At 40.4% G+C, this 21,557-nt stretch overlaps 1 protein-coding gene and 1 pseudogene across 2 annotated transcripts in view; both read left to right on the forward strand.

Annotated features, from left to right (window-relative positions):
• The first annotated feature begins 842 nt into the window (after positions 1-842).
• HIVEP3 (HIVEP zinc finger 3) overlaps positions 843-21,557 on the forward strand; it is a 464,171-nt gene continuing 443,456 nt past the window's right edge. The window contains exon 1 of the mRNA XM_081305082.1: positions 843-979. The gene's annotated coding sequence lies outside the window, so the exon portion shown is untranslated. The remainder of the gene's footprint in view (positions 980-21,557) is intronic.
• Positions 10,948-11,697, forward strand: LOC308655560 (ribosomal protein uL30-like; annotated as a pseudogene). The gene has a single exon. The product of its transcript is annotated as a ribosomal protein uL30-like (transcript).

Here is a 21,557-nt window from a genome sequence, read left to right on the forward strand (position 1 = left end):
ACCATGATTGGTGTATCCATTCATCAATCAACAGATATTTCAATTGTTTCTACTTTTTGTCCTTGTATGTTGCCTGAGCATTTGTGTACAGGTTTGCGTGTGTGCACGAACATAATCTCTTGAATATTTAACTAGGAATGGAATTGCTGAGTTTCAGTGACTTGATCTTGTTTACAGGCTGAGCTAGAAGCCAGTGCAGAGGGAGAGATGGGAAAGGTAGACAGGGGAGCAGAAAAGATGCTGGAAGAGAGAAGTGTTACTTCCTTCCCTGTCACTCACTCTGATTATCACGACCCTTAACGCCAACGCTAACCTCCGCATCTACTAGACACCCCGCGCACACTTCACACTTGCTGGCCAGGGACACTGGTCTGCGCGGGGTCGCGGCCGGCCGGCTGGTTTTCTGATGTGGTTCATACTTCTAGGGCTTCCTCTGGTTGGAGCCTGTGGCCCATTCAGGGTGGTTTTCCTCCCGCAGATTCGTTCACAGGTGAGTGAAGACCGCTCATCACCAAGTCTTGAGTCCGACTCTTGCTCCTCGGGTTAGCCGGGGCTCCCAGTCCTCCCGAATAAGGAAAGATGCTCGGGTACCTCAGGCCGCGGACAGGCACAACCGCACTTGGCATAACCGCTCCCGCCTCTGGGCCACTGCGCACGCGCTGCTTCCCGCCAAGGAGGGGGCGGGGAGTGGGCGGGGCGGACATCTCCAGGGCCAATCGAAATCGAGGGCCCCCGCCCTCCGCGCCGGTGGACCGAGCTTGACCTCGGCGGTGGGCGGAGGAGGCGGGGCCAGCCGCGAGGCTACGGAGGGGGCGGGGCCCGCGGCTTGGAGGCGGGGCCTGGGGCTGTCAGTCCGCGCCCGCCGCCGCCGCCACCGCGGCTCCTTGCACGCTGTGGCCCTGGTGGCTGCCAGCTCTGCTGCCAGCCGCTCTCCATCAGGAATCCCGAGCCACCTCCCGTGTCCCGGCCCGGCGCTCAGGTAAGGCCGGCCGTGGCTGCCGAGCCATCGCGTCCCCCTTCTCGGGATTGGTCCGCCGCGCGGGCGCCCCCTCCAGACTGTGTCAGCGCCGCGGCTCCCCTGGCCGCCGGGGGCGGTCCCGGGGGGCGGGACAACAGCCCTCCCCACCCCCACCCCCAAATCTAGGGTGCCGCGCCTTGCAGCCAGGGTACCCGGCCGCCCTCCTGCTTCAGACATAGGGAACTGGTCCTGAGCCCCCTCCCGGGCCAATTCCACAATCCCTGGGACTCGGGGAGGGGGTCTCCACCCCAGCCCCACACCTGTCTGCTCCCAAGCAAGGGACAGAGACCCGGCGCGACCTCTGGGGCCAGGAAAGTTTCACTTTGTGGTCCGGGTTTGTTGACATCCAAGAGATGCGGGGAGATGGAGGCTGAGTAGCGAGGATGCGCCTCGCGAGCCGCGTTGCCTTTGCCCTGAGGTGGCCCTGGTCCAGGTTTCTCTTCCAGAAGTCCTGCCGAGAGCCCTGCTCTGGGGCTGGAGGCTGCTGCAGGGCACGCGGGTCTCTCCGCTTCTCCATTAGGGAGCCCCGGATTGCAGCAATCTGGGGACAGCTGTGTCTCTCACCCTTCCCCCTTCTTAATTTAGTATTGATATTTAGACCAGGTAGGCGAAATTACTGAGCATTTTCCTGACACTTCATATCTGTGAGGTGCTTTGCCATCCCTGATTAGTTAATTAACAAGGTGGGAAAGCAAAATAGATCCTGAAACGCACGGTTGATGCCTGTAGTCTAGCAACTCTTTTTAAGAACCATTGAGAGCTTTGGGCTGTGTTTGCAGCGAGAGGTGTTTTTAACCAAGGTGCCTGAGAAGAGAGTGTAGTCTGGTTGCTTGAGAAGACTTGGGTAATGATGGCAAAGCTTTTTCTGCCTCTCTTTGATTGTGTTTGAAGGTTTCCAATTTATGGCGGGTTCTTTGGTTTTCTTCACTCAAGCAAAGGAGGAATTCCAAGTGTTGCTGATGAAGCAGTTAAGGGAAAAGCTACGGTTCAAATTAAGTTTGAATACTTGTCTACTTTTACTAGATTACCCCTCCAGTGCAGAAAAACTTAGGTCTTCCTGTTCCCTCCCCATCTTCCCAGTAGGACCTTATCCAACTGGGTAGGCATTACTGGTTCCTCATTTAGTTTGAAGACCTCTTGCTACCTGTGGTTTACAGACCTGCCTAGGGACATCCTTTAAGAGTGGGCTTAATTAGCACTTTCATCTGCCCATTAAGCAATAGGCTTGAAATCCTTTGTAATCAGGTGCTGTTGTAGTGTTGAATCTTTAATAATATCTAATTCATTTTAATAGTCTTTCTATAATAATCTTTCTATTAGTATGCCAGTTCTGCAACACCAGAACTTTTAATATAGAAGCAGCAATTTACTAGAAATATATCACAGAAAAAAACAATTCTCTAACAGATTTGCAGCCCACTTTACTTAAGATAATTATTGCTAGAGGCTAGGTAATTTTAAAAAAATTCTTTGGTTCGGTAGGTGTTAAAATGATTTTGATCTGTGAGGTTTTATGAGGTCATTCTTGCTGGTAGTAATGGTTGCAGTCACTATGTCACTTATATATTTTTTGGACTAATATCTTATGAGTTTATGCTCCATACTGATTTCTTTTTGGATGAATTTCTAAGATAACAAGATTCAGTTTTGATTTGCTAGGCTGTATTTTTTAAAGCAAGGTATTTGTTATATTTGGGGGTTATAGTAGAGCTGTGAGGATGATAATGATGTCATATTTTATTAGCATATCTACTACACACTAGTGTTTTTGTTTTGTTTTTGGTACCAGGGGTTGAACCCAAGAGCGCTTAACCACTGAGTCACATCTCCAGTCCCTTTTTTATTTTCTAATTTTAAGATGGGGTATCGATGAGTTGTTGAGGGCCTTGCTAAGTTGCAGAGGCTGGCTTCAAATTTGTAATTCTCCTGACTCGACCTCCTGAGCCTTTGGGGTTACAGGCATGTGCCACTGCCCTAGCTACTAGGCGCTATTTAGAGTGTTTTACAGTTATTAAGTTATCTAATTCTCACAACCATCCCATAAGGAAGGGATTATCATTACCTTGTGTTTAAGGCAATTAGATTGAAGCCCCTTTGCTTAATTCAGGTCATATAATTAAGCCAATGACAGCCAGAGCCTAGCCTAGGTAACCTGATTTCAGAGTCCACATCCTTAACCAATGTGTGGGTCTGCCTTCTTTCCGTAGGTGTTCATTTCTACATGTTGTTTGTAGAGTGTTGCATTCTGTATCAGGGCAGAAGAGTGCTTTACAGTGTCATCACAAGAATCAAGTTAGGAGTTCTTCTGGACTTAACTTTTCCACCAACTCATCTATGGTTTTGATTAAGATGCCTCGTCTCCATACCTCCCATTTCCTCATTGATGGAATAATAGTCATTAAATTAAATGAGCTAACTAGCCTATTGGAGAGACCAGTAGATGCACCTAAGAATGAAATGTCCTCCTCTGTAAGGCACAGCATAAGATTTGAGTATCGTTTTACAGGAGGTTTGTGGTTGGAGGATGGCAGGACCTGAATCGCAGATCAAGAAGTTCCCAGAATCACAGCAAGTCAGGGATGGAAGGATGCTTTAAGTCGTAACTAAAGACCTCTTCCTTCTCCCTCCATTACCTGTCCAGTGGATAAATGCCCCCTTAAGTGGGCACCTTTGTTCAGCCTATTCCTGCTTGGACACCTCCAAGGGCAAACATTTGGTCTGCTTCACAAATCCATTCATCTGAGAAGATGGGACTGTATCCAGTGGTAGGGAATGGGAAGCTACAGAAGACCAGGAGGAACTAGACCCCCGATGACAGAACCCCCTACATCCAGTGACTGTCTGCCCACAGCATCAGAGACCCACATCTCTTGGGTGTATGAGAGGGTGGAGGCTTGGGAGAGCCATTGATGGAACTGGGAAGTCAGTGGAGAGGGGAGGAGAGACAGTTTTGTCTGCATATTTCTCAAAGCTGTGCAATAAAGTGTGGCTAATGCAAGGCCTCTGCAGACCAGTAAACAGATCTCCTTTCTTCTCAAGAGGGGAGTGTCCATTTAAATAGAGTGGGAAACTCCCTCTGCCTAATGAAGAAAAATAACAGCATTTCCCCAGGGGTACTGCAGCCTCTGACACTGGCTGCTTTAACCTCCCATTAAACTTCTGGTCAGGTTGGGAATTGGGTGTTTCTCTGGCCTCAGAGGTATAGGATGTGCAGAGGAAGAGGTGAAGCCTGCATTGGGAGCATCCACTGGACCCCCATGTCTCGAAGTCAAAACTGGAAGTAGGTGCTAGTCTAGGCATGGAAGGTTTCAGATGCAAAAGGATGTGACTTTCACTGGGTTATGCAGAGGAGTTGGGTGCAACTGTTTCAGAGCTGGACCACTAGAACACATTAGCAGTGCATTCCCCCCGTCCCCCCCCTCCAAGAAATGCTCTTTTGGGGGATTCTGTTCTCCAGTGACCCCTGTTAAATATGTGCTCGAGAGCCAGCACACGTCATGGGAAGTGCTGAGAAAGGCATTGGAAGCTTTTCTTCCAATTTAAACTGAGATTGTGTGGTGTTCCAAGAGGGCTCAGCGAGAGATGCCTTGATGACCACGTTGACTGGAAAACAGGATCATTTGGGAGAAGCAAATAAGACTTACACAGGAAACCACCAAGGCAAAGAAAACATATTTTCAAATGTTAAATCATTTTTTTCTTGTTACTTTATGTATTTCTGGTTTAGAATGCAACATTTCTTAAATACTCATATTTACAAATTTATAAGTTAAAATACATTGTCTAATAGTATATATGGAAATAAACTGAATAATAATAATAATAATAATAATAATTTATTATTATTATTAACCAGGACAATTTTGGTCATATTTTTTCAACATCTTTATGGCTAGTGGTTCTCAACCAGGGACCCTCCCCACCAACAGGGAATGTTTAGCAAAACCTGGGGATATTTTTGGATGTTACAACTGGGAGTGGCATATGGGTTACTGGCATCCAGTGGGTGGAGACCAGAGATATTGCTGACCATCCTACAATGCACAGGACAGTTGTGAAACTCCACTTAAGGTTAAAAAGAGATTGATGAAGAGCAAATTGAGGTTGAAGAGAAGAGGAAGGCAAAGAAACTACAAAGTATTCCCTAACCCCTTAAAAGTGAAAGCAAGGGGTCAAGGAAGGGGAAGCAAAGTTGGGTGCAGCGGCGCACACCTGTAATCCCAGTGACTTTGAGGCTGAGGCAGAAGGATTGAGAGTTCAAAGCCAGCCTCAGCAAAAGCGAGGCGCTAAGCAACCCAGTGAGACCCTGTCTCTAAATAAAAGACAAAATAGGGCTGTGGATGTGGCTTAGTGGTCAAGTGCCCCTGAGTTCAATCCCTGGTTCCCCTGCCTCTCACCCCCCAAAAAAATAAGTGAAAGCAAGTATCCTCACATCTGACATCCAGAGGGAGACTCAATTAAACAAGTCGCTGAAACCCAGGCATTCGGCTGCCACCCAGGAACTGTTTTGATGGCTGAATTGCTCAACACAGTAGTTTGGAACAGGGAGTAGAGGCTCTTGTAATGGGAAGAGGCTGGAGGGGTGATTTGTGGAGGCAGAGGGTTCACAGGCCAAGAAGGGAAGCTGGGTCCTGCCAGAATAATTTTGAAAAGTTTTAGGGAAATTTGCAAAGGTTATTTTGTTGAGGACATTGAGTGTGTTGCTTAGAAGATACAATCTCTGCTCCAGGAGCACATGACCTTCTAGGCTGTGGATCTGAAAGCCAGAGCACTTCCCAGATTGTTCTGTGTCCAGACGCAGTGTAGAGAGTGAACAACATAGTTTTGTTTTCAAGTTGCGTCTGCATCCTCCTCCTACTTTCCTTTAACAATTTTTTTCATTATGGAAAATTTTAAACATACACAGAAATTTATAAAAAAATATTCTGAATCCCTGTTTACCCCATGCACATCTTTAGCAATTGTCAACTCCTCTGTCCCATTTCTGGGCCTCCCTTTTCCTCTTCTTCTGGTTTTTTTTTTTTTTTTTTTTTTTCAGTGCTGAGCTCAAATCAAGGGCCTTGTGCATGCTAGGAAAGCTCTTTCTCCCTGAGCCATATCTCTGGTCCCGAAGCTCCCTTTTCTTAAACCTAGAAATAATATCAATGATTACTGATCACCTGCTTACTAGGAGAGGCTTGGCAGTAAAGGAGGTAAGTGGTTTCCCAGTGCTTGGGTCTCCCCAGAGGAAAACTGATAATGGGTATGCATGATTATAGGAACCATGAGGGTCTGAGAAATAGGACTAGACCAGGCAAATCTGGCATGGGGGTTGGAAGTTCAGCCCTTCTTGGGGGGGAAGTACAGCTGATCAGAGATGAATTCCTTTCTTTTTAAACCTCCTGGGTGAGAAGCCTACTGAGCATTCTCTGCTGGCTGAAACACATTTCTGGATTCAGCTCTAGAGGGTTCTCTTGGCTCCTGGAGAAAGCACAGTTTGTGCTTCCTTTGGGATGGCCCCGACCTTGTCTGTGACTCTCTACGTGTGCACTGTGTGGAGCAGGGCCTAGTGTCCTACGCATTCTCTCTCATACCTCATGGCTCTTCATGAAGTTGCTCCTCCTGGAAAGGCACAGGGCAGGTGGGATGGCAGGGGATAGGCTTTTCCAACAGGAGTGAAACACTCTTTCAGAGATTGCTTCTTCCCTGCATCTGTCAATGGAGGGAGGACTCTCATTCAGCTCCTGCAGTTTACCTGGCATGGAGAAAGCGTTGCTGCACACACTTGGCTTTCTTTCCCAGTTGTGTCTCCCTGAGCTACAGGATTCATTCTTTTCAGGCCTTTGGGGAACTGGCATGCCTTCACTTGACTCAGTGTCGTGTTGTAATGTGCATACGAAAAATGGTTTCAAGACCTGTGAGAGTTCTTGAATAATCAGATAATTGATGTCTATGAATTTTAATTAGTACTGGTTTCTACAAACTTAGACATTCTGGACTAAGTTCACAAGCATGTACCTTGGTATCAAAACCTGGGCTCCTACAGAGCTGTTTCCCATCCTTATTCTACTTATTAAAGCATTTTTACTCTCTTATTCCACAAAGAGGTGCAGGTATTATTAGCTTATTATAGACATTGTGTATCATAGTTGTTGAATTATCATGTACCATGATTTTCTTTGGGAAAGGCAGGTCCTAGACTGTTAATAATAGTTATTATCTATCTGTGCCTCTATTACTTGCCAGGTGCATTACTTACATTTATTCTTTAGCACTCTTCCAAAATGGGAGTTAGTATTCCCATTTTGCAGATAAGGAAACTAAGATTTAGAGAAGGTAAAGAATTCTAGGACATAGCACTGGGTTTTGAACAGATCTTTTGATTCTAAAGCCCAGGTGTTTTCTCATGGTTAAAGTTGGTGGGAGTTTGTACCAGAATTGGTAGAGAAGTTGGAGGTTTTGAAAGGGACTGAGAGTTCTGGTTACTCCAGCTAATGAAATCTTCCCGCTGAACCCCCTGGGAAACTTTGCTTTTGAGTGTGATAAATTACCTGTGTCCTAATTTTGAGCTGACTATATAAAATAGAAGTTGCACACTGAGAGCCCCCAGCCAAATTTGGTCAGCAGATGGGTTTTATTTGTTCTGCATAGAATTTTTAAAAATCAAGTTAGTTGTCATTTTTTAAAAAGTGGGAGATTTTATACTAAAATACAGATTTCTGGTCTCTCTTGAACCATCGGAAGATCCCCATTCCTCTTTGGAACTAGATAGAGTGGCTTCTCTCTTTGGATGTAGCATAGAATTCCCCTGTTTGCCATTATTTCCACCTTGCCCTCCTTACTCATTTATATTACCTGCCAGGACTCTGAAGGCCTTTGAGTTAGAGGCATCTAATAGAAGTTATGTACATTTTTTTTTCTGCCAGTGTTGAAGATATATTAGAGAAAGCTTGTTCTGTGTTTGAATTAAAGCTTCCCAGCATTTCTTCAGCTTTGTAGACAGCCCAGAGAGGGTGACTCTGCTAGGTGAGTCTGATTCTCTTAATCAGAATGCTGATTAGGAGGCTGTGCAATAGTCCACATAATATACAATGGTAGCTTTGAGTAGGATAGAGGTTTGAATACATCTTAAGGTAGAGTTGACAAAGAGTATATTGGATATTAGATGTGAGAGAAAAAGGGGAGTCGGGATGACTTGAACCTCTGAGCACAAACATCACTGCGCTGGGTTGTATTTCCATTTTTCTTCCTGGGAGACAGTCAAAAGCAACAAGGAAAATGAAAAAATAAAAATAAATATTTTGAAAATTCTAATTGTAGCTTGATATGAATTTAATTTACAGATTTCAAAATATGTGCAAAGACTGTTCTAAGTAGATGAGCTCAGGTGGAAGCCACATGGTAGGAAGTGAAGAGAAGTAGAATAGAGATACACAGAGCTCAGCAGTACTTTCTTAGAAAGTATCAGAAAAGTCATATTTATAAGGTAGGAAGTATACCCTGATGTATATATGTTATATATAGCATGTATATATATGATGTATATATGTATATATACATATATGCCATATACATATACATATATATGTATATATGTATATATAAATGTTCCTACAATTGTTACAGCAAGTAAATCCCTTGCTGTAACAATTGTAGGAACTGAATGTGTGGCTGGGTATATAGTTTGGTTCAGAGAGCAAAAGAAGAGAATTTGCATCATCACATAGGTGAGCCGCCATATTTGTAGGAAGCATTTTATCTCTGTGGTAGCAGGGAAGAGAGCCTTTGGGTTATGAGAATATGTCATCTGAAAGTATCCTTGGCATGTCCCCTGTTCTGCCAAGAGGATCTCATGCAAATACAATAGATGTCCAGGAAAACTTAGCTCACTCAATTATTATGAAGAAAAAAATTGTTAGACTTCTGTTTCTGAAAGTGGTAGGCTAGGTTATTTGAACCAAAGTTCCGCTGAAAATGTTAAAATGTTGAATATATTTTTGAGGTTGAAAACATTTTAGATTTCCTTAAAAGCACTAAAAGCTGAGAAGATAAAAAGGAACTATGAGGTCAAAATCTGTGATCAATTGGGAACCTAGAGAGCTGGATAAAATACTAGAACATCTAAGTTGCTTTTGCCCTGAGAACATTTGTTGATCCTAATATAGACTGTGGTTTGGCAGCCCTGTAGGACAAGGAGGTTAGGAGTCAAAGTACATGGCTTGCGCAAGGTGAGAGTCTCATAGGAGACCATCTCCATATGGATCTGTAACTTGCCAGGACAAAAGTAAACCAGAAGTAAAACCGTGTCCTCACCCCAAGGCAGAGAAGATTGCCTTGGTTTTGAAAAGAGCCCAAATAAAAAGGAAAGCGAACTTTGTGGTCAGCAGCCAGCCTTTTGACAGATTTTGATGGTTTTATAATCACCTCAACTTCAGAGAACCCTAAGCCATGAACTTGGTGTAGGTAGCTGCAGGTTGGTTTTGTATCCTATATCAACCCTAGATACCTGGAACAATCAAAGGTGAGTCTTTGTAGGAAGTTACCTTTTTCCTAATTTTCTAGGATTGATGAATGGTATAATTGGAAATAATAAGGCCCAGAAGAAAATAAAATATGATGAAAGAGTAGAAGTGATTAACAGGACAAATAAAAGACTCAAATTCCTTAGGTATTGTAAGTGTAGAGACAAAAAACTATGCTTATTATGTTCTTAGAGATAAAGGCAAACTTATATATCTTCAGTGGCTTGGCAAATTTGAAAAAGACCAACAGAACTTCTACAAAATAAAAAATGCAAAACTAAAATTTAAAAATGTAATAGCTTACCATTAGACGGCTTATTAAATAAGGTCAAAAAGGGATTAGTGGATGAAGAGGGATAAGAAACTATACAGAATTCTGAACAAGGATTCAAAAAAGAAAGTATGGAAGAGAAGTTAAAAGACATGGAGGTAGAATCTACAGGTAGAATCCACATCACAAACTCCAACCAACATGTACTTAGTTGGAATTTATAAAGGAAAGGAAAGAAAGAACCAGGCAGAAGCAACTATTCAAGGAAATTAGCATTGAGATTTTCCAAGAATTGGTAAAATTTATTAAGCCCTGAATTCAAAACAATAAAGGCAAAGAGAAAATCCTAACAGCAACCAGAAAAAATTTAAAAAGGCAAATTACCTTGGAAATAGTGGTTACATACTTCTTAACCCTAACTACAGAAGCCAGAAAGACAGCATAGTAAGGTCTATAACTGAAATAGCTGACAACCTGAAATTCCACGCACAGAGAAAATATCTTTCAAGAATAATTGAAAAATCAGAGTGCTCCACCATGATAGTACTTCTGCCTCTATTAAAGGTGACCTTAATTGATATTCTGCAGGCTGAAGAAAAGTGACTCCTGGTGGAAAAGCTAAGAGATGACAAGAAATAAGGGGTGTTAAAAAAGCAATAAATATGTAGGTAATGCAGATTAATAATGAAGTATGAAACAAAATTTTATTATCTTATTGGATAAAATATATGGAATTGAAATAAAGAAAAAATGACATGTGAGTAAAGAAAGGAGGTAAGAGGAATCAAAAGCATTCCAAGGCCCTTGTGTTCCCTGGAAGGAGAGTAAAGATAATGACTCTCTTCAAGCTAGGTTAACAATGTATGTGTAATTTCTAGAATAACCACAAAAAGAATGGAAGCAAGAGTAAGTAAACAGCCTAGCTCCTTGAGGAAGATCCATCTGTAACATACAGAGAGAATGAAAGTAAAAGGGTGGAAAAATGTATGCTGTCAAATAAGAAGCCAAATATTAGCTCAAATAGGCATTATGATTAAAGCATTATTAGGAATACAAAATTTCTTTTCCTCAGGAAAATATTAGTTGAAAATTTTTGCACCAAAGAACAGTACACCATATAAACAACATCAAAACAACAACAACAAAAAGAACTCAGCATGAGCAATAATCACACCATTGGGAAGACGGTGGAGAAAGAGCAAGGAAAAAAGATCTCTTTGGTTCCAGAAAATCTCTTGAAAAAGAGGAAAGCTTATCAGGCCCTCGGAGCTGCCCAGACAAAGCAGGTGCTTTTGGCAGGGAAGCAGAGGAAAGGCTAAGAGTTCAGGTTTAAGTGACATGGAATCATCTACATAATTCCTAGTGGCAGCAATGTGACAAAGTATGCCTCAGATGACTTGAGTGAAACCTCATGCTTTGGAAGTGCCTGATAGACATTCCTTGGTCTTTGTTGTTCCATCCAAAGGATTGATGGGGTGAGTTTACTGGTGTAAAGGGCCATCGCAAGACTTTGTCTGAAGAAAATGTTTAGTGGTATTTGTCAAAGTCACCCCCAAACCCAAAAATGCTACGGATAGTGAAACCTTCTGTGACCTGGGGATTTCCAAATCTGAAGGCTATGCAGGAACTCATCTTAAAACATGGACAAGCAGAGGTCAAGAATAAGACCATCCCCCTGAGAGATGACACAGTGATTGAGGAGCACCTGGGGAGGTTTGGTGACATTTGTCTGGAAGAACTCATTCATAAAATTGCCTTCCAGGGGAGTATTTCCAGGCACTTGCTTGGTTCTTGCACCCTTTCCACCTCTCTGTGGCCCATTATGCTACCAAGAATAGAGTAAGCTTCCTCAGGAAGATGGGATATGGGGCAGAAGCATCAATCAGCTCATCTACCAGCTGAAGTAAACTCAGAATATCTGAAAGTGGTACGTAAAGCATGTGTTTTTGTTCTATGGAATTGTTATCAAATATCTTCAGAGAAGATTATTTTCTGCCTTATCTTCAGAAACTGAAAGGAAAGGATTGGGGAAGAGATGGTGGGTTATAATCATGGATGGTACCTCTCATTATAGCCCAGTTCCCAGGAAAATTCCATTGTTCTCCACATTGACCACCTCTGCCTCTGAAATCAACACATGCCATGGAGGAAGGAGTCCTGTTCCTCACATCTTCTATCCTGGGGTTTAACGGTGGTGAATAAATAACCCACACATATATACAAGGCTCCCTGAGACTCTTGCAGCAATGGATCAAGTCCAGGAGCATACTTAGGAGGAAAAGCACACACACACACACACACACATACACCCCCCAAAACAAAAACAAACTACCAAGAGAAATAAAAGTAACATTGATCATAGCTATGTTAAATGAGAACAGATAAGACATTTTAAAGAACTAGGTCAGAGGACTTTCTGTATGGGTATTGCTGTTGTAGTAATGACAACATGGTATTGATTCAAGGATAAACGCATAGTCTAATAGAACAAATAGAAAACCTGGAAACTATTTCACATTTCTGGACTGTTGGTGTGTTGCAAAGGGGACACTAAGATAAAGAGTGAACTTTCCAGTAAATGATACTGAGGCTGATGGGTATGCATATGAAAAAAATATAATTTGATTGTCACTTTACATAAAACATGAAAATCAATTTCAAAGGGATTGAAAAACTTAATTAGGAAAAGAAATACTAGAAAAGTTTTGAATAATTAGATATATCTCTTGTGATCTTTGCATAGGGAAGGATTCTTAAATAATATGCAAAAACATTAGCTTTCACTAAAGAAAGGATTGAAAAAATTGATTATGTTAAAATTAAGGATCTGTTTTGATCCAAAGCCACTATGGAAAGAATGGAAAAATAAGAAATTCATGAGCTTTATAGGGACACAGAGGATGTCTGTTTTAACTTCCACAGTGCCTAAAACCAAAGCTCCAGCATTCAGGGTACTATGTGCTAAGTGCTTATAATCATTCCCAAATGACGGTTACTCATCTACAAGGGAAGAATCCACATCATAAAAACTTTCTTTTTTTGCTTTTTCTTATGTTACTGTTCATTTCTTACAGAGGAAAAAAGAAATAGGGATGGTAGTTTTAATCAGGCAGTTGTTAAAAATTTTTTTTCAGTGTAGAAACTATGGTTTTAAGATTGGGTGGGTTCTGAGAAGAATACATGGAAATATGAAACAGAGACCTTTTCACAGAGGACTTTTTAGTCTTCTTAGGAGGTTGTAGGAAATAGGGAAAAATTCATGACAAATCCGGACCATTTAAAAAATACTATATATCAGTATCTAGGAAGACAGAAAAAACACTAATGTAATTAGTAATTGGGGGAGCTATCACAGGGGAAGAAAGATTTGATCTATATATCGAAAGTGGTTAAATTTATGGAGAAAGGAAGAAAGCATTTCTTGTAAGCAAGAAAAATTGAAGGTGCTTTGGGGACCAGGACAATCTAACCAAAGGAAAGGAAACAGATTGGAAGACAGATTCTTTATATATATTTTTGAATGACTGATTAAATGAAATTTACATATAATGTATTTTATAATTTTATAAGAGATTTATTACTCAATAAGTGATTTTGAGGAAACTGTTTAGACATTTAAGATGCATCTTTAGTTAGAAGATATGAACAGTTTTATGCCAACATATTTGACAATTTAAATGAAAGAAATAAATTCCTTGAAAAACCTGACATACCAAAACACAAGAAGAAATAGAAAATCTGAATAGCACTGTACTAAAGAATTTATTTTATTATTCAAGAACTTCCCACCAAATAGCAGAAAGATAAACAAACAAAATTTATTTGCAGATGATCTCTCTAGTAAAGTCTTCTAAACATTTTTAAAAAGTAATAACATCAATCTTACATGCTTTTCTAGAAAGTAAAAAAAAAAAAAAGTTAGCACTTCCAAGTTTTTCTAAAGAAAAACCGTCATACAAAAACTTGGCAAAGACCTTACAACAAAAGAAAATTAAAGACCAAACTCTTATATATACAGAAATCCTAAACAAAATATAATCAAAATGATTTCAGCAATCCATAAAAAGTCTAATGTATCATAACCGGTGGGATAGGTTTCAGGAATTCAAGAGTAGTTTAGGTGGCTGTGGTGGCACATGCCCCTAATCCCTTCTACTTGGAAGGCTAAGGCAAAAGAAGCTCAAGTGTGCAAGTCCAGTCTGGGTGACTGAGCAATGCCCTGTGCCAAAATAAAAATGGCCAGGGGGATACCTTAGTGGTACATTGTTTGCCTCGAATGTATGAGGCCCTGGGTTCGATCCCCAGTGTCCTTCTTCCACAAGAATAGTTTAATAGTTTATTCTTCCACAAGAATAGTTTCCAACCATTTTTTTATTTTATTTTTTGGAAGTTGTTGGAAACAATACCTTTATTTTATTTATTTATTTTTATGTGGTGCTGAGGATTGAAGCAGGGCCTCGCACGTGTTAGACGAGCGCTCTACTGCTGAGCCACAATCCCAGCCCTGAGAGTAGTTTAATATTTTAAAACAAATCAAGATAATTCCCTATAGTAAGAGAAAAAAGTAGAGAAATATATTATCATCCTAGTGGATATGAAAAAAGAGAGGATTTGATAAAATTCAACATTTATTCATGATTTTAAAAAAGTCTTAGTCCTTAATCTGATAATAAATACCTAAAAGTATCTTAAAGTAAGCACAATACTTAATGGTGGAATATTGAAAGTATTCTCTCTCAGATGTCTGCTTATCCCTACTATTTAACATTGCATTAGAAGACCTAGCTATTGTAGTAAGGCCAGAGAAAGGCATAAAAGGCATATGGATTGGAAAACCATCTTTATTAAGTGGAAACATGATTGGGTATACAGAAAATCTGAAAGAATCTATTAAAAAAAACTATTGGAAATTTTTTTTTTATGGGGGATTGAACTCAGGGGCACTTGATCACTGAGCCACATCCCAGCCTTATTTTGTATTTTATTTAGAGACAGAGTCTCACTGAGTTGCTTACTGCCTTGCTTTTGCTGAGGCTGGCTTTAAATTCATGATCCTCCTGCCTCAGCCTCCTGAGCTACTGGGATTATAGGTGTGTGCCACCTCACCCAGCTAAAATTATTAGAATTAATAAGTAAATTTATCAAGGTTGCTGGATACAAAAATCAATATATAAAAATCAATTGTACTTTTCTGGGCTTGGTGATGCATGTCTATAGTCTCAGCAACCTGGGAAACTAAGGTAGTAGAATTACTTGAGTTTATGAGTTTGAGGCCAACCTGGACAGCATAGAAAAACCCTGTCTCAAAGAGGAAATAAGAAAAATCAATTGTAGTCTTATATATTGACAACAACAACAACAACAAAAAGAAAATGAAATTTCAAAAACCAATATCATTTATAAAAGCCTTTAAAAGTGCCAACCAATCCATAGAAACAAATGCAGTAAAGATGGGCAAGATCTAAAACCAGAAAGACATATTGAGAGAAATTAAGGAATGCTTAAGTAGATGGAGTGATATACCATATTCACAGATTGGGAATGACTCAATATTGTAAAGATATCAGTTTTACCAAAATTAATCTGAAATTAAGGAAGTCATTCAAAATTCCAGCAGTCTTTAAAATGGACATCTCAAAGCTGATTATAAAATCTGTATGGAAAAGGAAAAGGGTCAAGATTACCTAAGACAGACATGAAGAATAAGAAGAAACCTGGGAGAACTTATGCCTTAATATATTTGGACTTATTATAAAGCTATTATAATGAAGTCAGTGTGGTATTTGTGCTGGAATAGACAAATGGCCCTGTCAAGGAGTGAATGCAGTTTGTTCTCAACCCCCATGTGTTCTTGTGATGGATAAAAGCCAGGTTAACATGAGAAAAACAAGTTTATTAATGTGTGAAGTACACATCATAGGGGAGAAAGCTCAATAAAAAGTAACCTAAGGCAGGGGCTTGGAATTTTGTTTTATGTAGCATCTTCAACAAAAAGCAATAGATTTATAGAGAAATGAAGAACAAAGAAGGGATTTTAGGCCTTAAAGGGAGGAAAACTAATGAGAAAGTAAATATATGGGGGAAACTATGGAGTAAGGTTGCTTGTAAATTCCTCTGGTGCTGTCTTTGGACTAAGACTCTAGAGCTGTCCCGAGGAGAGGAGAATTTATATCCTGCCTTTAGGAAGAAAAGTGGGGGAGTGAGGAGAACTTTTCTTCTTATTGGTCCTTAATTGTCATTAGCTAAAAGATAATTTTTATGTTAAAGAGGTACATTTCAGGGTGACATATTTTCATTTCTTCTGGCTCAGTGGAACAGATTAGAGGATTTAGAAAGAGCTCCTCATATAAACACCTGATTTACAACAAAGGTTAACACTAAAATATGATAGAAAAAGGATGGGGTTTCAATAAATAGTGCTGGTCCAACTTCATATTCACATGGCAAAAAATAAATTTGACATCTTCCTTAAAACATTCATAAAAATCAATTCTAGCTGCATTGTAATCTACGTACAAGCGATAAGACACAGATTTCTTAGAAACACGAGAATATTTGTGTAATCTTAGACTAGGCAAGCATTTCTTAGACAAGACAGAAAGCACTGAAAAGGATATTTTCCCATATTTTTTGGTCCATTATAATTATACATAATGGCAGAATTCACTGTTACATTAAAGGAAAATATTTGATAGATCAAGAACTTCTGATCATCAAAAGATGCCATTTAAAGAATGAAAGGGCAAGACACAGAGTAGGAGAAGATATTATAAAAGAACTATAAATCAATAAGACAAGTAACCCAATAGAAGATGGGTGAAAAACTTCAACAGCCACTTCACATAGGGGATGTTCAGTTGTTTAATCCATTTATTAAAAGTTATTCAATTTCACTAGTTGTCAGAGAAATGCAGACTAAGACTACAATAACATATCCAGCAGAATGGCTAAAATTAAAAAGTCGAACAATACTCAGTTTTGAAGAAAACATGGAACCGTTGGTCTGTTATGATTTGTTGGTGGAAGCATAAACTGATACAACTACTATGGAAAACTGTTCAGTAGTAACTATCTAGTAAAGCTGAACATACATACACCTTATACCCAAGTTTCACTGCTTTGTATATACCCAACAGAAATATGTCTATATGTTTATCAGTACACAGGTATAAGAATGTACATAGCATTTATAGTATTCACATTGGCCTCAAAACTAGAAACAACCTAGATTTCCAAAGGCCATGGAATAATGAATTGTTTAAAGAAATCATATTTGTGTAATATAGGCAGAAATGAGAATTAGTAATCTATAACTATGTGTGAAAACATGGGTGAATCACAAGCATAATGCAGAGGAAAAGATACCAGACCTGCAAAGAGGCATAACCGACCTCTGGTGATATAAATGAGAGAGAGTGGTTGTTACTTGGAGGATGTAATGACTGGAAGGGAAATTAAGAGGACTTGTAGGTATGGGTCATGTTCTGTTTCTTGATCTTGATGGCACCCCATATGCCAGAATATATGAGGAGTTTATTTTGTGAAAATTCATCAAGTTGTTCATTTATGTTTTGTACAGAAGGTATGTATCTTACACTTTATTAAATTTTTATTTTAAAAAATCTGAATCCTCACTTCAGTTCTTAAACCACAGTAATTTATAGATAGCTTTTGTATTTAAATATAAAATGAAATTCAGGTCAGCATTTTTATAATGTTGGAACCAGGAATTGGACTACATATAATTAAAAAATTCTTTGAAAAGCAAAATTTAAATTATAATAAAAATCAAAAGGTAAAGAAATATCAACCCCAGGGAAATATTTGTAAAAAAAATAATATGTATTGCCAATCAGATCATTAAATATTAAAAGATTGATAATAAATAATAAAAGATTGATTTAACAAAAGGGTACACCCTGTTTGTGTTGGTCCTCCATCACTGTAATAAATGCATGCAATAATAAACTTATAAAGAGAAAAGGTTTATTTTGCCTCACAGTTTTGAAAGTTTCAACCATGATCTACATACAGTAGGTAAGACTTTGGGCCTGTGGCAAGGCATTTCATCTTAGACCAAACTGTTGACTTCATGGCCAGGAAGCAGAAAAAGAAAGAAACCAGGGTCCCACAATCTCCTGCAAAGTGACACCAATAATGAAATGACCTAAGGATCTTTCACTAGGCTCCATCTCCTAACAGTTTCACCACCTCCCAATAATATTCCCACCCCAGGGAATAAACCAACAGATGGGCCACGGGGGACATTCAGGATTCAAAAACGATAGCAATACTGTTGGAATTTTCTATTTCCATAACATTTTTGGATGGTTTGGCAATATCCTTTAAACTTAAAATGTGACCCCTATTGACCTAATAGTTCATTTCTAGGAATTTCATCTCAGGAAATATATACCACACACAAACACACACAAATGAATATATATTATATATCTGTTCATTCACTCATGCACACGTTTGTATATATATACCTACATATGTATATATTCTTATGTATATGTACATGTGATTTATATGTATGTATATGTATATCAAGATACTGAAGCATTGCATAATATTAAACTTGAAAATACTTTGTGTATCAACAGAAGACTGGTTAAATAAGGTACTCCCCGTTTTAACTGGGTCTGGTAGAAAGACTCAGGTTGATGTGTTTCAACTGATAAAATCAGACAACCAGGAGATTTTGAGAAGAGTAAGTTGATGAACATTTGTGTAGTGTGATCCCATTTAAAGAAATGTGTATTTTATTGGATAATTCTGGGACAGTGTACATCAAACTATTAACTCTGATGGTAAGATTATGAAAATATTCACTTTATAAGTTATTTGTTTGAATTTTTCATGAGTGTATTACTTATGTAAATAGAAAAACAACTAAAATTACACAAAAGCAAATAAAATTATTTTACAAAATGATTATATAATAAAAAATATTCATATACATGTTTTAAAATATGTAGAAACTATGCCCAAATGTCACACTGGCTATCTTTTGAGGGATTACTGATGATTCTAGACTTATTTTTGTATTTCTTCATAGTTTCCAAATTCCCTACAATGAGAAGATGCTAATCAGCACTCTTAAATTTTGTCTTTGTGTTTTACCAACTTCATGATAAAAATTGAACTGCCCGTGAAGGAACGTCCTTCTCCTTCCTGCCTCTTTACTTTTATCTACTGCTCATCTTCTACCTGCACTCTGCATTTCATTTTTATTCTTCTTTACTGGAAATAATTAGAGCCAATAAAGAAAAAAAGTGGAAGCCCCATCTTTTCTTGTACATGCACACACGTATATATGTCAATATCTAAATCCAGTCTTTTTAAAAACATAAATGGCAGACTTGACCCCTACACCTTGACCACATTCTCTGACTGGTGGTTCCTTGAACTGTCCCTGCTGTTTCACCCTGGTGTGACTAGCCAAAAGCCCTTTTTGCCCTTTCCTCTAATCCCTGTGCCATTGGCAATTACGGCACCTAATTGTTTGATGTTTCTCCTAAGGACTTTAGATGGAACAGTTCAAAAGCGACAGAGCCTCAAAGGAACACAGACATGGCTGTGGACACACAGGCAGCTGAAGGACGGTGGGGAATGTGGCTGATGCTATTTCCAGTTATTCGTGGCGGTTTTTGTCCCTCTGTTTCTTTTAGTTATGGCACATCCCCCTGCTCAGGCAGCGAGGGCAATCTATGTCCATGACCTCAGGGGACCAGTGACATAGCAGAATTCAGAAATCAATGCTTGGTATTTGATTTCCCAAGGCCTAGTCCTCATGGGGACACCAAAGGACTCAATGTTTAGACAAAAGATTTACAAGGATGCCTGATGAGTTCAGGGAGCCTCCTCCAGCTCCTCTTAACGCCCCCTTCCCAGTGGGGTGACGGTGTCCTTAGTGAGGGGAGAGAAGAGCTGGAAGAAGGAGAGGTGGCCAGTTAGTGGCCCCTGGGGAGGCACACCGGGCCCCGTATCTAGACTGGATCCTGAAGGACAGTGACTTGTGCAAACTCCTTGAAGGTCTGGGGAGCCCAAGAACAGAGACAGTCTGGGGCCCAGTATGTAGGTCAAGCCCAGCGGCTTCAGTACTCACTGAGTGAAGACCAGAATTTAAACTCTGGGGGGATGGGAGGGAGGGAGACCTTGAGTTACACGTGGAGTTAATCACACAGAAGATTTAAATATAAATGAGTTGATTAGAGAATCGTAAAGTTGCGTCCCTAATGTGCTTGAGTTTGAAAACTGAGAACTGTTCCCATTCCAAACTGAAGTGGAGAGGTTCACTTTTCTTCCTTCGTGCTGGTGCGGCTGCTGGCTGGGTTTGGACGTGATTGGCCACCAGCTCCAGGGATTTCTGTAGAACTCATCTTCAGAAGCTGGCCCACTTTGGTTCTCCTTGCTGCTTTGATGGGCTGCCCACATGGGTGGATCTTTGGCACAAACACAGGCCTGATTCCCACCTTCTTTGACATCTTTATGCGAGATGGGTAGGCAAAGGTGAATAGAAGGAGACCTTCCTGGGCAGTACTCTACAGGCACCCAGCCCAACATACACTCAGAGTTGATGCCGAATACTGAAGAGATGCAAATGAAAACCAACCAGAAACTTCTTTTGAACGTATTAAACCTGAGAGAAAACGCCTGCCGCTGAGTCGCATTCATTCCAGAGTCGGTTAAGTGATTTGCAGACCCAAATGTATCATCAACTCATAGAATTTAGAGAGAACTTTAGAAGTCACCAGGCAGCTCCAGCTTCATCAGCACTAGAAACTTCACTTAAGTGGATTGTCACAATATCATAAACCAGTGGAAAGGAAAGGACAGGACAGAGTCCCTGGACCTACGAGGGAAAAGGCTGTTGCTTTGCAACCATTCCCAGGCTGTGGGTATTTGGGGTTTATTTCTGCAAGGTTGTCCCACCGTCGCTTCAGATGCATCTGACTTTGGCCCAGACCCTAACCTGAGCTCCCCCTTCCTCTGCCTCCTCCCTTCTGCGTTCCTGGGTGTGCCCCCACGCCCACTCGCCTCCTCGCCCTGTGCTGGGGCTGCTTCTCCTCCTCTCCATGTTCTCCCCACGCTTTGCACCTTCCTTTCCTTGCAGTGTGTATGTAGCTCCCTCCATGTAGCTCCGTTGTTCCTTTCCACCTCGCAGACTGTCTACCAGCTGGGGAGCAGCGTGGCAGTGCTCTTCAGGAAATGCTGTCCTTTGGGTGGGAAAGGACTGGCTTCCTGGCACTGCCAAGATGAAGATCCTTTTTGGCCGAAAACAACAAAATCTTTATCTGTGGAACTTCCTGTTTCCTCCCCTGAAAGCCGTGCTTCTCAGACATGGGGCATCATGCCAGGGGCACATGAAATCATAGGATAAACGGGGTGCATCTTCCTGGATGTTACCCGAAACTGGGGTGGGGGGAATTGTTTTGAATTTTTCTTCCTTGTAAAACCTGTTACCACCCAGGATTGAGGAAGAATGGTGGAGGGTGACATAAAATTCACATGCATTTAGAGATTAACCAAGGGGGTGTAAACATTCCTTTTTTTCTGATAAGCTGCTTTGGCTATGTCTTCAGAATTTGGGGGTGTCTTTCCACTCCTCTGCTGTTAGGAAAGGCGTTAGTAGAGATTTTTGAGTAGCATTTAAGGCTTTCCCTGTAAGTGGCAAGCTGATTCTGGTTTAACCCAGCAAATTTTGGATCTTGGGTTGATTTAATTAAGTTGGAAATCTTTTGAAGTATTAATAGAAGTT

The sequence above is a fragment of the Spermophilus citellus genome (assembly GCF_964194105.1).
Source record: "Spermophilus citellus genome assembly, chromosome: 9".
Lineage (NCBI taxonomy): Eukaryota > Metazoa > Chordata > Mammalia > Rodentia > Sciuridae > Spermophilus > Spermophilus citellus.